Source organism: Theobroma cacao, chromosome 8 (genome assembly GCF_053813885.1).
Source record: "Theobroma cacao isolate CCN51 chromosome 8, ASM5381388v1, whole genome shotgun sequence".
In the NCBI taxonomy this organism is placed as follows: Eukaryota; Viridiplantae; Streptophyta; class Magnoliopsida; order Malvales; family Malvaceae; genus Theobroma; species Theobroma cacao.
The window spans coordinates 27,951,791-27,964,199 of NC_142646.1; the positions used below are offsets into that span (position 1 = coordinate 27,951,791).

General features: G+C 33.4%; 1 long non-coding RNA gene across 1 annotated transcript in view; it reads right to left on the reverse strand.

Moving 5' to 3' along the window:
* Positions 1-12,170, reverse strand: part of LOC148761295 (uncharacterized) — a 53,130-nt gene extending 40,960 nt beyond the window's left edge. The window contains exon 1 of the long non-coding RNA XR_016027982.1: positions 12,028-12,170. This is a non-coding gene — a long non-coding RNA (uncharacterized LOC148761295). The remainder of the gene's footprint in view (positions 1-12,027) is intronic.
* Positions 12,171-12,409: the final 239 nt, after the last annotated feature.

Here is a 12,409-nt window from a genome sequence, read left to right on the forward strand (position 1 = left end):
CGGAACCCCCCACCACTACAGTAGCTAATCCTTAATCCACCAATTGATCAAATCTCAATGGCATAGCATGGCAATTATATTACTAACCAATTTATCAAAGGCAAAACAGACAGTTCATATTTTTCAATACAAGTATAAATTCAGCCAATCATGCCAATTTATCACAAGCCATTTAATTCAAATCATAATTTTACAACACAAGTAGGCAGTCTCCAATTACTCTATTTTCAAAACCAGTATTCGATTCTCCAGAAAATTTATAAAATCACAATTTCTCCTAAAACATAGCAATCTACCATTTAAACTCATTTTCTATAAAATCACACAATTGTATAAAACTACTCTAGATAATTAAGACGATAATAAGTTCACTCACACTATTAGGAGTAGAAATACTCCCATTTTCAATCCGAGGGTACAATCCTTTACCCGTATCTAATGGCTCACCACCTGGTCATAATCCATGACACATATACCAATTAAATTGTGTCTAACAGTCATAAGCTATTTCAAGCTCGATGTATATGCATGATATGATATGCAACTTATTCGACTATCGTTTAAATGCGGTGCTGACCTAATTCGGCTTATTACCCGATTAAATCTATATACGCGTCCGTTTAAACTCCAAATTAATTCTTTTCAGTTTCTATACCTCAATTGCACCAAATTGACTTAATGTCCCTCAGTGTGGTGCAATTTATCAGTCTCGACAACAAATTACGAAAATACCCTTAATGGATAAAAATTCATATTTTTGCTCCGAAAATTCTCATTATTTTTCTAGGCTCATAATTCATCATTATTCATCATAATTCCTCAAATAAACATCAAGAGCAGCAACCAATATTCCCCTAGAAAATTTGGCATAATGGGTTTCAATGGGAGAAAATTATTTCTTTAGCCTATTTTTGCCATATTTCAATATAACCTAACTAAAATCACTTAATTCAATTAAAATCAACCAAAACTCAAGCTCAAAACTCATCCATGGAGGTTTGGCCAGCATGGGTGTCCATACCCACTTTCTAATTTTGCATGGAAATGAGAAAAAAAAATACATGGGTAGTGAAAATCACAAGGAAAATCAATGAAATTTACCTTTTTAATGCTTGATTTCTTGATTTCTCTTGATTTTTCCAAAATTTTTCAGCTAGGGTTCTTATTTCTTTTCCCCCCTTTTTTCTCCTGGTTTGGACAGCTTGAAGAAGATGAGAATTCTGGAAATTTTGACCTTTTTAAAGGCTAAAATAATATAATATTATTTTATTCATTTTTTTGTTTTATTAATTTCTTAAATTCTAGCCATCCATTTGTTTCCAAATTTTCACCATACACTTGTCCCACATATCCATAGCTCAGATAAAATTCTCAGACTTATCCAAAGTCTTGGTGGAGTAATTTTTGAAATTTACACTTTTGCCCCAAAAACTGAAAAATTATCCATAGACATATTTTTCATCCCTTATACTCATACCATTCTCCAATTTGTCAAATGTGATCTAAATTCTCTCAAAATTTCAAATTTTGTCCGCGAGGTGGAAAAATTATGATTTTGCCCCTACACTCCAGAAATCATCGGAATTAAACTTTTGCACTGCCAAACCCTCAAATTATACTCCAATACTCAAATCATACTCCAATAAGTTAAATGGAGCCAAAAGAAATCTTTTCTAAAAATTCTCATTTTGTCCTCATGTGGCAAATGATCATTTTGCCCCTAGATAGTGAAAATTTCGGTTTGACTCCGAATTGATCCTCGAACTCTGAATTACCATTTTGAGTCATCCCTAAACTGTGAAACTCTTAATTTCACCTTAAAATTCATATTTGAACTAGTTCGAGGCTTAATTAACTCAATGGTACCATTAGAGGCAATATCGTCTTTTTATGATTTCTTGAGCTTTCTAAATATGCAAACATTCAGTTAAGCATGTAAATGATGTCGTAATTATTTTATAGAACAGGGTTTGACACTTAACCAGTCAACCCAATTGTCCATCTAGAACCGGAGGCACGCACCATCGCTTACAATAAGACCAACATTAAAGGTAAATTGCATAAAGTATTTGTTGGTCGGGGATATGGGAGTAGTGATATTAAACCAAATTTTGGAACATTTCCTACTACTATGGTCCATGGGGAGAAGGTTATTCGAGGTCTCCACCAAGTTTGCTCACAATCATTTTCCTCCACAAGCTGTTCCTTTCTTTACCGAATCTCCAAATCCACTTGTTAAGAAGGGAATGATTCTTAACCTCAATATCTACAATTTGCACCTCGCCATTATTGCTATAATTACACACATTCCCCTAATCAATAAAATGAATTTTCCTTTTAATATCTACACCATTCCATAAAACCTTCTTTATATTTTATCAATTTCATTTTTCACAGTGGTAGGCATTTTAAAAGGTGACATGAAAAAAATAGAAAGGCTAGAAAAAATGGACCAAAGTAAAGTGATCTTGCCTCATAGGGATGAAGCCTTCCCTTTCCAAATTGACAATCTCGCCTCAAATCTATCAACCATCGGTTTCCAAATCTTACATGACTGCTGGATGGCGCCCAATGAAAGCCTAAGATACTCCGTCAGGAGTTCTCCACCTTCGAGTCCATAAAAGCAACCCATCTCTCCACCATACTCCTGTCCATCCCTATTCCAATTAAGCTATTCTTTTAGAAATTGATTTTGAGCTCGAAAATCACTTAGAAACATCAGAGAATCCTCCAAACGTTTAAAAGCTCTTCTATACTCAATTTGTAAAAAATAAAAATATCATCTACATATCGCATGTGAGAAATGGCAACACTGCACCTTCATGCCAATCTCACTATAAATCCTAATCTCCTCCTCCTTTTGCATCAACACACTAAATACGTCCCTGACCATGTTAAAAAGGAAAGGTGAAAGTGGATAGCCTTGTATTATCCCTCTTTGCAATTTAAAAGGTTCAATAGGGATCACATTTACCAAAATTGAGGTCGAGGCAGTAGAGATGCACTCCTTCATCCACTCCCTCCATTTTTCCCCAAAACCTAGCTTTTCCATTTCAAAATTTAAGACCTTAATCGACACAATTATAAGTTTTCTCAAAGTCAATCTTTAAAAACAACCCTCTTTTCTTTCTTTTTTTAGCAAATCGATGATCTCATTAGCAATTGAAGAACAATCCATGAGTTGTCTTCCACTCACAAATGCGAATTGATAGACCCTAATCACTTTTGTTATCACCATCTACACTTTGTTTGCCAAAAGCTTAACAGAAATTTTATATAAACAACCCACAAGACTGATTGGTCTATACTTATTTATCTTTGTTGGGTTTGCATATTTGGGAATAAGAAAGATAAAAATATTTCTTATAGTGAAGAAAAACAAACAAGATTGAGCCATAAACAATTGTTCTAATTGGACTCCCATTACATATTCTTTGCTTCTATATATAAAGGATGAACAGTTTAAAAAACCTCAAAATTTGATTCTTAGTCTTATAATTTAGACTTTTATCAAGAATTTCACCTAAAACATATAAAAAAACTAATCTAATTGTCATAAACCCCAAACTTAGAATTTGAGATTTGTAATACATTAATTAAAAGCTGACAAAGAACATAAGGAGCAAAGAACATCCATGCTCTATAAACCCTAAAAACAGCTTCAGTAGATTCCTACTAAAATCTAAATAAAATAACCTTAGATATTCATGAAGTATAAGAAAAAAACCAATCAAGAAGATCATTCATCAAAATGAGAAAAACCCTTTAATTATCTCAAACTCTCATTCTTAATCAAACAAAAGACACAAGGAGCAACATCATACTTTCTCTCTAAACCCTAAAAACACCCTCAATAGATTCCTTGTGAAAATCTGAATTAAATAACCCTAGATATTCATGAAGCACATGAGAAAAAACCAATCAAGAAAATCATTCATTTGAATAAAAAAAACCCTTTAATTATCTCAAACCCTTATTCAATTTATACCTTTAAAGGTCTCCTAAGAAAAACAAAAAAAAAAAAAGAAGAAAGAAAACCCTTTTTAATATGAAAGAGGGAGAAAAAGATAGAGATAAAGAGCTAATCAATCACATCGCTAGGGTTTGAGGTATTGATAGGTAGAGGAGAAGGTTTAATGAATTGGGTTACGATAATGTGAGATTGGTGACTTTAAATAAGGGTTAGGTTTCTTAGGATGCATATGCTCTTTTCCATGCACAACTCTTCTCAAATCTAGATTTCCATGTACATATTTAATTCTGAAATTTGAATTGTTTTAAAGGTGGAAATCCTAAATTTTTTTTTTTAAAAAACATATATTACTTAACACATTTGAAATAAAGTTGTAGATATATTGTTATTGTAGTCTTGATTTTAATTGAGCAAAAAAAAAAGATTTTCAAATTTAGTTCTAATTTATTTATTTTAGAGTATCATTGGTAAGTTGTAACGTTAAGATGGTACATGTTTCTTTTGTCTTCTATATTAAATTATGTATCTTCAAATGTAACTTGCTCGTATGAATTAATTATAACAAAATTTTCACTTAAGATTAATTGAATTATAATAGAAGATATTATAAATATCATTAATATTTAATTTCTAGTTGCTCTTTATATTAATATTACCTTTCTTTATTTCCTCTAATAGTTTAGAAAACTAAGGTGGTATTTGGCATGGGATGGTTTGTAGTTGATACATGTATATAACAGCGGCATAGCTTAGTTGGTGGTGGCAGTCACCTTTAGTTTTTATTATTTTTATTATTATATGTATAAAATTTGAGGCATATAAATCCATAGTCTCATATGATTATCCTTTAGCCATCTCTCATATAAAATCCTAGATTTGTCTATATATATATATATATTATTATTTTAAAGAATTTATTTTTTATTGCAATAAATTATCTTATTCAAAGTTTTTTGTTAGCTTAATTTATACTATTTTTAGTTAAGCTAAGAATCGATTTTATTCATGATAAATTACAATTACAATAGATATCACCGTAAGAAATAAGGGACATCATTCCAAAAAAAAATAACACCACATTATATTACCATTATAAGAATAACCAGAGGTGAAGTCAGGATTTCGCATTTGAAGGCAAAGATAATATTTATAAAATAGTCTTACTAGAAATTCAATTTTTGTAACGATAAAATTAAAAAAAAAGAGTATATTATAAAAATTTAAAACTTTTGAGAGGCGAGGGCTCTACTAGACCCTCATTCCTTTCACCATTGGAAATAACAATTTAGATTTATCCACACCAAATTTTGTTAATAAATCTATAGAGTTAATTTCCTTAAAAATATTTCTAAACTTGTCTGTTTTATTAAATATTTTCTGTTTGTCCCCATGGTCTAGGGCGCTATCATTGGCACACTTAAGATATTGTTATTTTAGAATCAGATTCAATAACGAGAGCTATCTTTTCTACCTAACTTGACTTAGAGAAACAACTCTATAATAGTGTTAATCGCCATTAACTCTATAAAGTTTGAATTGGAGAAACAACTCTATAATAGTCCAATAATAGGTTTAGAAGAAATCTCTTAAAGCACCCCCACACCTTACAAAACTAGCAGTAAAGAAAATACAACATTTTTGATGGAATTTGTTTTGTCAAAACAATTTGTTGATAATGGTATACTTTTACGGATGGATTTCCAACCAAATTGGTTTCTTATTTTCTAAATGTATTACCGATGAAATTTCGATAGATTTATAATGGAATTTTGTGACTAAACTAAGTCTATTGAAAATCCATCAGTGATGATGTATCATAACCTCGCCCTTCACCACCTGCCATTGACCTTTAAAAAATTCCAAATTGTATCCTTCTAGGGTCGGGCCCTTATTACCATCGCATCTACATATAGTCTCCCACACTTCTTCCTCAAAAAATGGCTTCTCTAAAAAATTCTTAATTCTTGACTTAATCTTTGGAAAGATCCCTTTATATCTACCACCCTTAGAACTTGTCTCTTGCTATATAGATTCAAAAAATGCCTTCTGATTTCTTTTTTGGGTCTATTTGGCTCTTCAGTGATTTCCTCCCCACCTTCAAATCTCATAATCTGGTTATGCCTTCTTCTTGCTGACGCCACTGTATGAAAGTACTTCGTATTATGGTCACCTTCAACTACACACTTAATCTTAGACTTCTGAAGCCATTCCCTCTTTTCCACCTAGTAAGCCTTTCATAAATCAGCCTTCAAATGGATTACATTTTTGGGTCATTTTGCCAGTCCATGTTCGATGCTTGCATTTTCTTTTTCTATTTTCCTAATTTTGCTCTATGACTCTCCAAAGTTCCTATTGTGCCACTCTTTGATTATAGGTTTCAATTTTTTGAGCTTTCCCCATATACCACTATCAATGCCTTCACCTTAAACTAATAGTTAAAGATTAGGAATGGCTTAGGTCCCCAATTCTAGTCCACTTGACCCAAAACAATTGAGTTGTGGTCGAAAAAGGATTAAGGTAAACACCTTTACACCAGGTTATTGAAACTGACAAGGCAACCATAATCAACCAAGAAACGATTTAATCTATTGAATGCAACCTCATTCCTGTTACTGCACCAAGTGAATTTAGCCCCTAACAACGGTAAATCTTGAAGCATGACATCATTAATAAACTCCTTGAAGTGAGTTGAAGATATGTCAATATCACTCTTACCAATCATCTCTTTTTCATTTCTAACTCCATTAAAGTCTCCACCTAAGCACCATAACACATCAAACCTCCCAACTGCCTCAACTAATTTTCCCCAAACTTCTCTTCTATGTCCCTTATCATTAAGCACATAGACATTTCCAAAGCTGTATTTACTATCAACCCCACTAACCCTACCACAACTAACAGAAAATGTTTATGCTCCACCATATCCTCCACTTAGAACTTGTTTTCTTGTCTCATAGTCAATAGCCCACTCGATATCCCATCAGCCTTGATAAGGTAACTTTTCGCTCTACCTTTAGGTCAAAGCTTCTTAATCAACCCAACTTTCATGTTTTGAATTTTAGTCTCTTGTAAGCACTGCTCAAGGCTTCGCATGTTTGATTACAAACTTAACTGTCCTTTTTTTTTCTCTCTCTTTCCCAAACCCTTAATATTCTAAGTGAACAAGTTCATTTGATAAGCCAAAACACACAACATACCTTAACTAAACCCATACCTTGGGTCATTCTTTCTAAGTTTTTGCTCTTTTTAGTGATGCAAAGGCACTAACCACCACCTTATTCGATTTAAGCAAACTGACTCCTAAGCTCTTTTTTACAGCTTATGACTAGATTGTCTTTTTAGTGATTACTCTATTTCAATTCACTATGTCTTAATTAGATAAGGAGGTAATGTTTATCTCTAACCTCTCATCTATTAAACTTTATAACATTCGATGAATTGACTTTCTTAGTCGGGTTCTTTGTAGGGACGCTTCACCAGTAGTACTAATTAACTGACTACCTTCTAAACATTGTTCCACCTTTCTAGATTTCCTCTATTTAAGCCTATCCATGCCGATTGCATCAGCTGATCTAGACCCAATGACTAATTCCCCAATATCTACCTTTTTATTACATTCAGTTTATTTCAATTTCTCTAGCCTCATTTGAGAATCTAAACCTCTACCCATTGCTAAACTCTTGCCTAGGCCTTTTTTTGAACACTTGGTGTGCCCCCTTAAATCCTTTGTATTCTTAACCTTAAGATTGCATAATACTTGCTCCTTTCGCACCTCTATTACTCCTCATTCCTGGTTTAGCATTGGTTTTCTTATGGTCCCCAGATCTTCTCAAGCTACCTGCCTCGTCTTTTTTTACAAACGTCCACTTTCTTTGCCTCAACACTAACTAGAACAACCACTCCCAATTCCCAATTTGGTATACTCCCTATTGTGACAAATTCCCACACATTCTCCACCTTGGCACTAATTGGAACAACCATACTCTCCTTATTAGGCTCACATTCACACTGCACTTGTGTAGTAACAGTGCCATTGTTTTTCTAATTTTTCTTTTTTCTAGAACTTATGTTTGACTTTTCTTTACACGATCTAGAAACCGACTTAACACTGTTTTCAAGCCTTTTTATTTTGTTCGCCAAACTAGCATGGCCCACAAGCCAATCCAAGACATCACCCTAACAATCCAAAGGACTTTGTATCCTTGCCCTCCCTATTTCCATATTCGAGCTTGAATTCCTTCGAGGCCCATCTAAATCTTAGATTGAATTAGTTGGCCTTTCTTCAACAAACGTAATTCCTTTAAACTATGGTGTCAAAGATTTTTCAAATGTTTCTTTTTCCCTCATAATTTCCTATTCCTTTTCTTCCTCTTCATTTGTCACTGACAGCTCCCTCTCACCAGCATGAAATCCGCTGACCTGTCTCCCCCAAGCCTAACTCTAAAATCCCTACATGCCCTACCTTTGGAGAATTCTTAGCCATAAGATTTTTTTCCCATTGACCCTTCTCGAGATCCTCAATATCCTCATCTTCTTCCCACCAACGCCACCCCCCATTCTCCGATGACAATGACTTGCCGACTAACACCTTCTTACCTTTTCCTGGTAGTTTTGGCAATTTTGGCCAATCCCCTCTGTCGATTTTCACCACTATTACCCTTACATAATAAAGCGTATCCTTGTCCATAATAGGGGTAATTGCCTTAAAGCAACTTTTACTCTTCACTTCAACCAAGATTTGGGCAAAATCAAACCTTTCTCTTTTAGTTGTGCTAGTGTCAACTCAAATAAAGTTACCCCAACTATTGACAATTTTCTTAAACACTTCCACATGCTAGAAATGAACTGGAACCTTTTCAAGACTAACCTAAACCATAAAGGTTCTACGATCATCCCCCACTTGATAAGGAGTGATATACTTAAACCATGTACCGAATATATATTCTCATGACTTAAGCACAGCTTTCATGTCCTCCTAGATTAAAAAACTGATGATGACGTTCCTACCTCCAATCGGTTTCACTTGAGCCGATATACCTTCTTAAAAGAGGGACCTTTTCACCGAACTACAACTAATGAAACTTCTCAACTTACCCATGGCACAACTTTGCAGCCATTTGTTTTGCTGGCTAGTGATTTCAAGTTTAAATTATGTCACGACCCGGTACTTTTCTCGAGCTCGTGACAACCGTCGCAGTGTCCCGATCGACACTCATTACTCGGAATGTCAACCGGAACCCCGCAAGGCTTTAATATCAGTTTCTCATTTCCCCTGTGAGTAACCGTTGCCAAATATCATGTTCTAAAAGATTTTAAACAATTTTCAACTTAAATCAATAAAAAAATTGATTTCTGTCTCAAAGGGGCATTTTGATCATTTTTCCTAAAAAATTTCGAAACTAGCTAAAAATGTAATATGCGAGTGGAAAACACATATTCCATAATAAAAAATAAGTTTAGATGTCTAAAACATTCATTTAAAGTGAAACTATAACTATTTGAATATAATAAAAATATTCAATAAAATATTCTATTTTCTTATAAAACAATATTTATAGAGTTACCGATAAATAATTTTTGTAGCGTAAAAGCTAAATAAATTCATACATACTGTAATGCAGATAACCAAAGTATAAAATTTAATTTACAGTGATACGTGGGCCCACGAAAGACCAAAAGTATCAAAAGCTGTAAACTACAGTTTTTAAGGATGCAAGTTCAATTGTAGACCTCAACAAAGTGAGCTATGTAACACTCGACTCTAAATTTTCTGTGATATATCATTCACATGCTTTGGATAGCATGTTTGTATATTGAATTGCCCCGAAAAATAAGTTAAATTGTCACGACCCGGAACTCCCCATCGGGCCCGTGACAATCGCCGTGAGGCCTCAACAGACATTCTTCACCCCGAATGTCGATTGAAACCTCGCAAGGCTTAGCATCAACTTCCGCGTCTCCCCGGTGAGCAACAGTTATTAAATCTCGCATTTCAAAAAAATCATAAGTCATTTTTAAATAAGAACAATAAAATATTATTTTTTGGCTCACAGGGGTATTTTCATAATTTTTCGTCAAAAATCGCAAACTTGCTAAAAATGTAGTAGGTAAGCAGAAAATATATATTTAGTGATTTAAAAACAATTAAGTATCTAAAACGTTTATTTGAAAGCAAATTGTTGACAACTAGTACTATTCAAAAATAATAAATAAAATATTCTATTTTCTCATAAAATAAATTTTTATAGAAATATTCATAAATAATTTTTCGCAGATGAAAGTAAAGTAAAAATTGTATGAATAGAAATACAGATAACCAAAATATAAGTTTTGATCTGCAATGACACGTGGGCTCCAATTGACCAAGAGGATGTAAGATTGTGAACTCTTACTTTCTATAATGCAGTTCCGAGCTTAGTTCTCGTCTTACTCGACTATCTACAAACTGTCCTGAGCCTGAAAAATGTATAGGAAGAAGGGGTGAGATTTTATAATCCCAGTGAGTAAACAGATACCATCTAAAGCATCTAAAGCTGAGTAAATGGAGACAATCAAAATAAGTCATCATACTGTAATTTCATTACCTTTCAGTTCATTTCAACCAAATAAAATCAATCCATATAAATCGAGTAATCACCTTGGCTTATGAATTTCTTAAAACTTTGGCTCGTGCCAAAACTCATACTCGGTGATACTTTACGCAGGGCATCCAACCGAGTCTTCCAAGGCTGTTAAAATTTCGTATACCCTTAAAATATATTTTTAGTTTGAGAAAATACAGCCGTTCCTTGGCGTTGGCTGAGTTCCCCTTCACGTGGTGGTTTGGCGTGAAGTGAACCCTAAGCTATACCGCAGGAGATACCCTACGCGCCTCTCCGTTCGAGGTAATAATATAATGGAGTTTACCGTGCCCCTCTAATAGGCTAGTCCACGGAACCCCCTCTATAGTAAATAATTAATATATAATCCACAAATCAATAAAATTCATTCTAGCATGACATGGCAATTTATCGTAACCTAGCCTCTCAAGGCTGAATACACAGTATAAATAATTCTAACACCGAAATAAATTTAGCCATTCATGCTCATTTATTGTCATAAGCCATTCAATTCAAAACCATAAATTTGCAACACAAACTAGCAGTCTCCAATTACTCTATTTTCAAAACCAATATTCGATTTTCTAGAAAATTTATAAAATCATTTTATAAAATTACAATTTCTCTTAAAACATAGCAATTTACCATTTAAACTCATTTTTCATAAAATCACACAGTTGTATAAAGCTACTCTAGATAATTAAGACGATAATAAGTTTACTCACAGTATTAGGAGTAGAAATACTCCTATCTTTCGCCCTCGGGTGCAGTCTCTTACCCGAAACAATTGACTCACCACCTATCCATAATCTATGACACAAAATTCAATAAATTGTGTCAATTTATCATAAATTATTTCAGGCTCTTATCCATGCGTATGCACTAGACAGGATTTTAAATGTTTAAACAATCGCTTAATTGCGGTGTTCGACCTAACTCGCCTATACACGGTGTAAAGTCCTAAAATCCCCAATTTGACTCCAATTCCATCCATTTCAATTTCAATTATCCAATTATATCCACAATACCTCAATGACTGTGAATTTGGTCCAATTTATCAGTTCAGACTATAAATTACGCTTTTACCCCTAGTGGGTAAAAATTTCAATTTATTGCACCGAAAATTCCCATTTAATTTCCAACCTCATAATTCATCATTTTTCCACCCAATTCTCTTAAAATAAAGTCAACCTCATCCTCACATACCATTGGCTAGATTCGGCCTAGGGAAATTCATGGAGAAGATAAATATTTTTCTTATTGTTTTACTCATAAACATGCTACACTAACACTAAACACTAACATAGCTCAAAATCAAATTTATCTAACAACTTTCTCTCTCTAAACCCATATGACCAGAATTGAAATCATCCTCAAATCACATGATTCAACCATGGAAAATGATGGGAAATGCATGGGAAAGATAAAGCACAAGACAAATTTAAGAAATGTTACCTTTTTTCACTTGATTTTTGAATTTCCACCTATTTTCCCTTTAAATTTCTTGGCTAGGGTTTTATTTTCTCCTTTCTCTCTCTTGTTTCTTGCTTGGCCGAATGTTGAAGAAGAAGAATGGGTGGGCTGATTTTTTTTTATGCCTTTTTATTGTTTAATGAAATAATATTATTTTATTCATATTTTAAATATTTTATTAATTCATTTTTTTTTTTAGCCATCCACTTGTCCTACTTTTTCCACCATGCATTCCCTTTGACTTATCCAAGTCTTAAGTGAAATTTCCAGATTTTTCCAAAGTTTTGGTGGAGCATATTTTTCAAAATTACACTTTTGCCCCCGAACTTTTCAAAAATTACATTTTTGCCCTAAAAATTGAAAA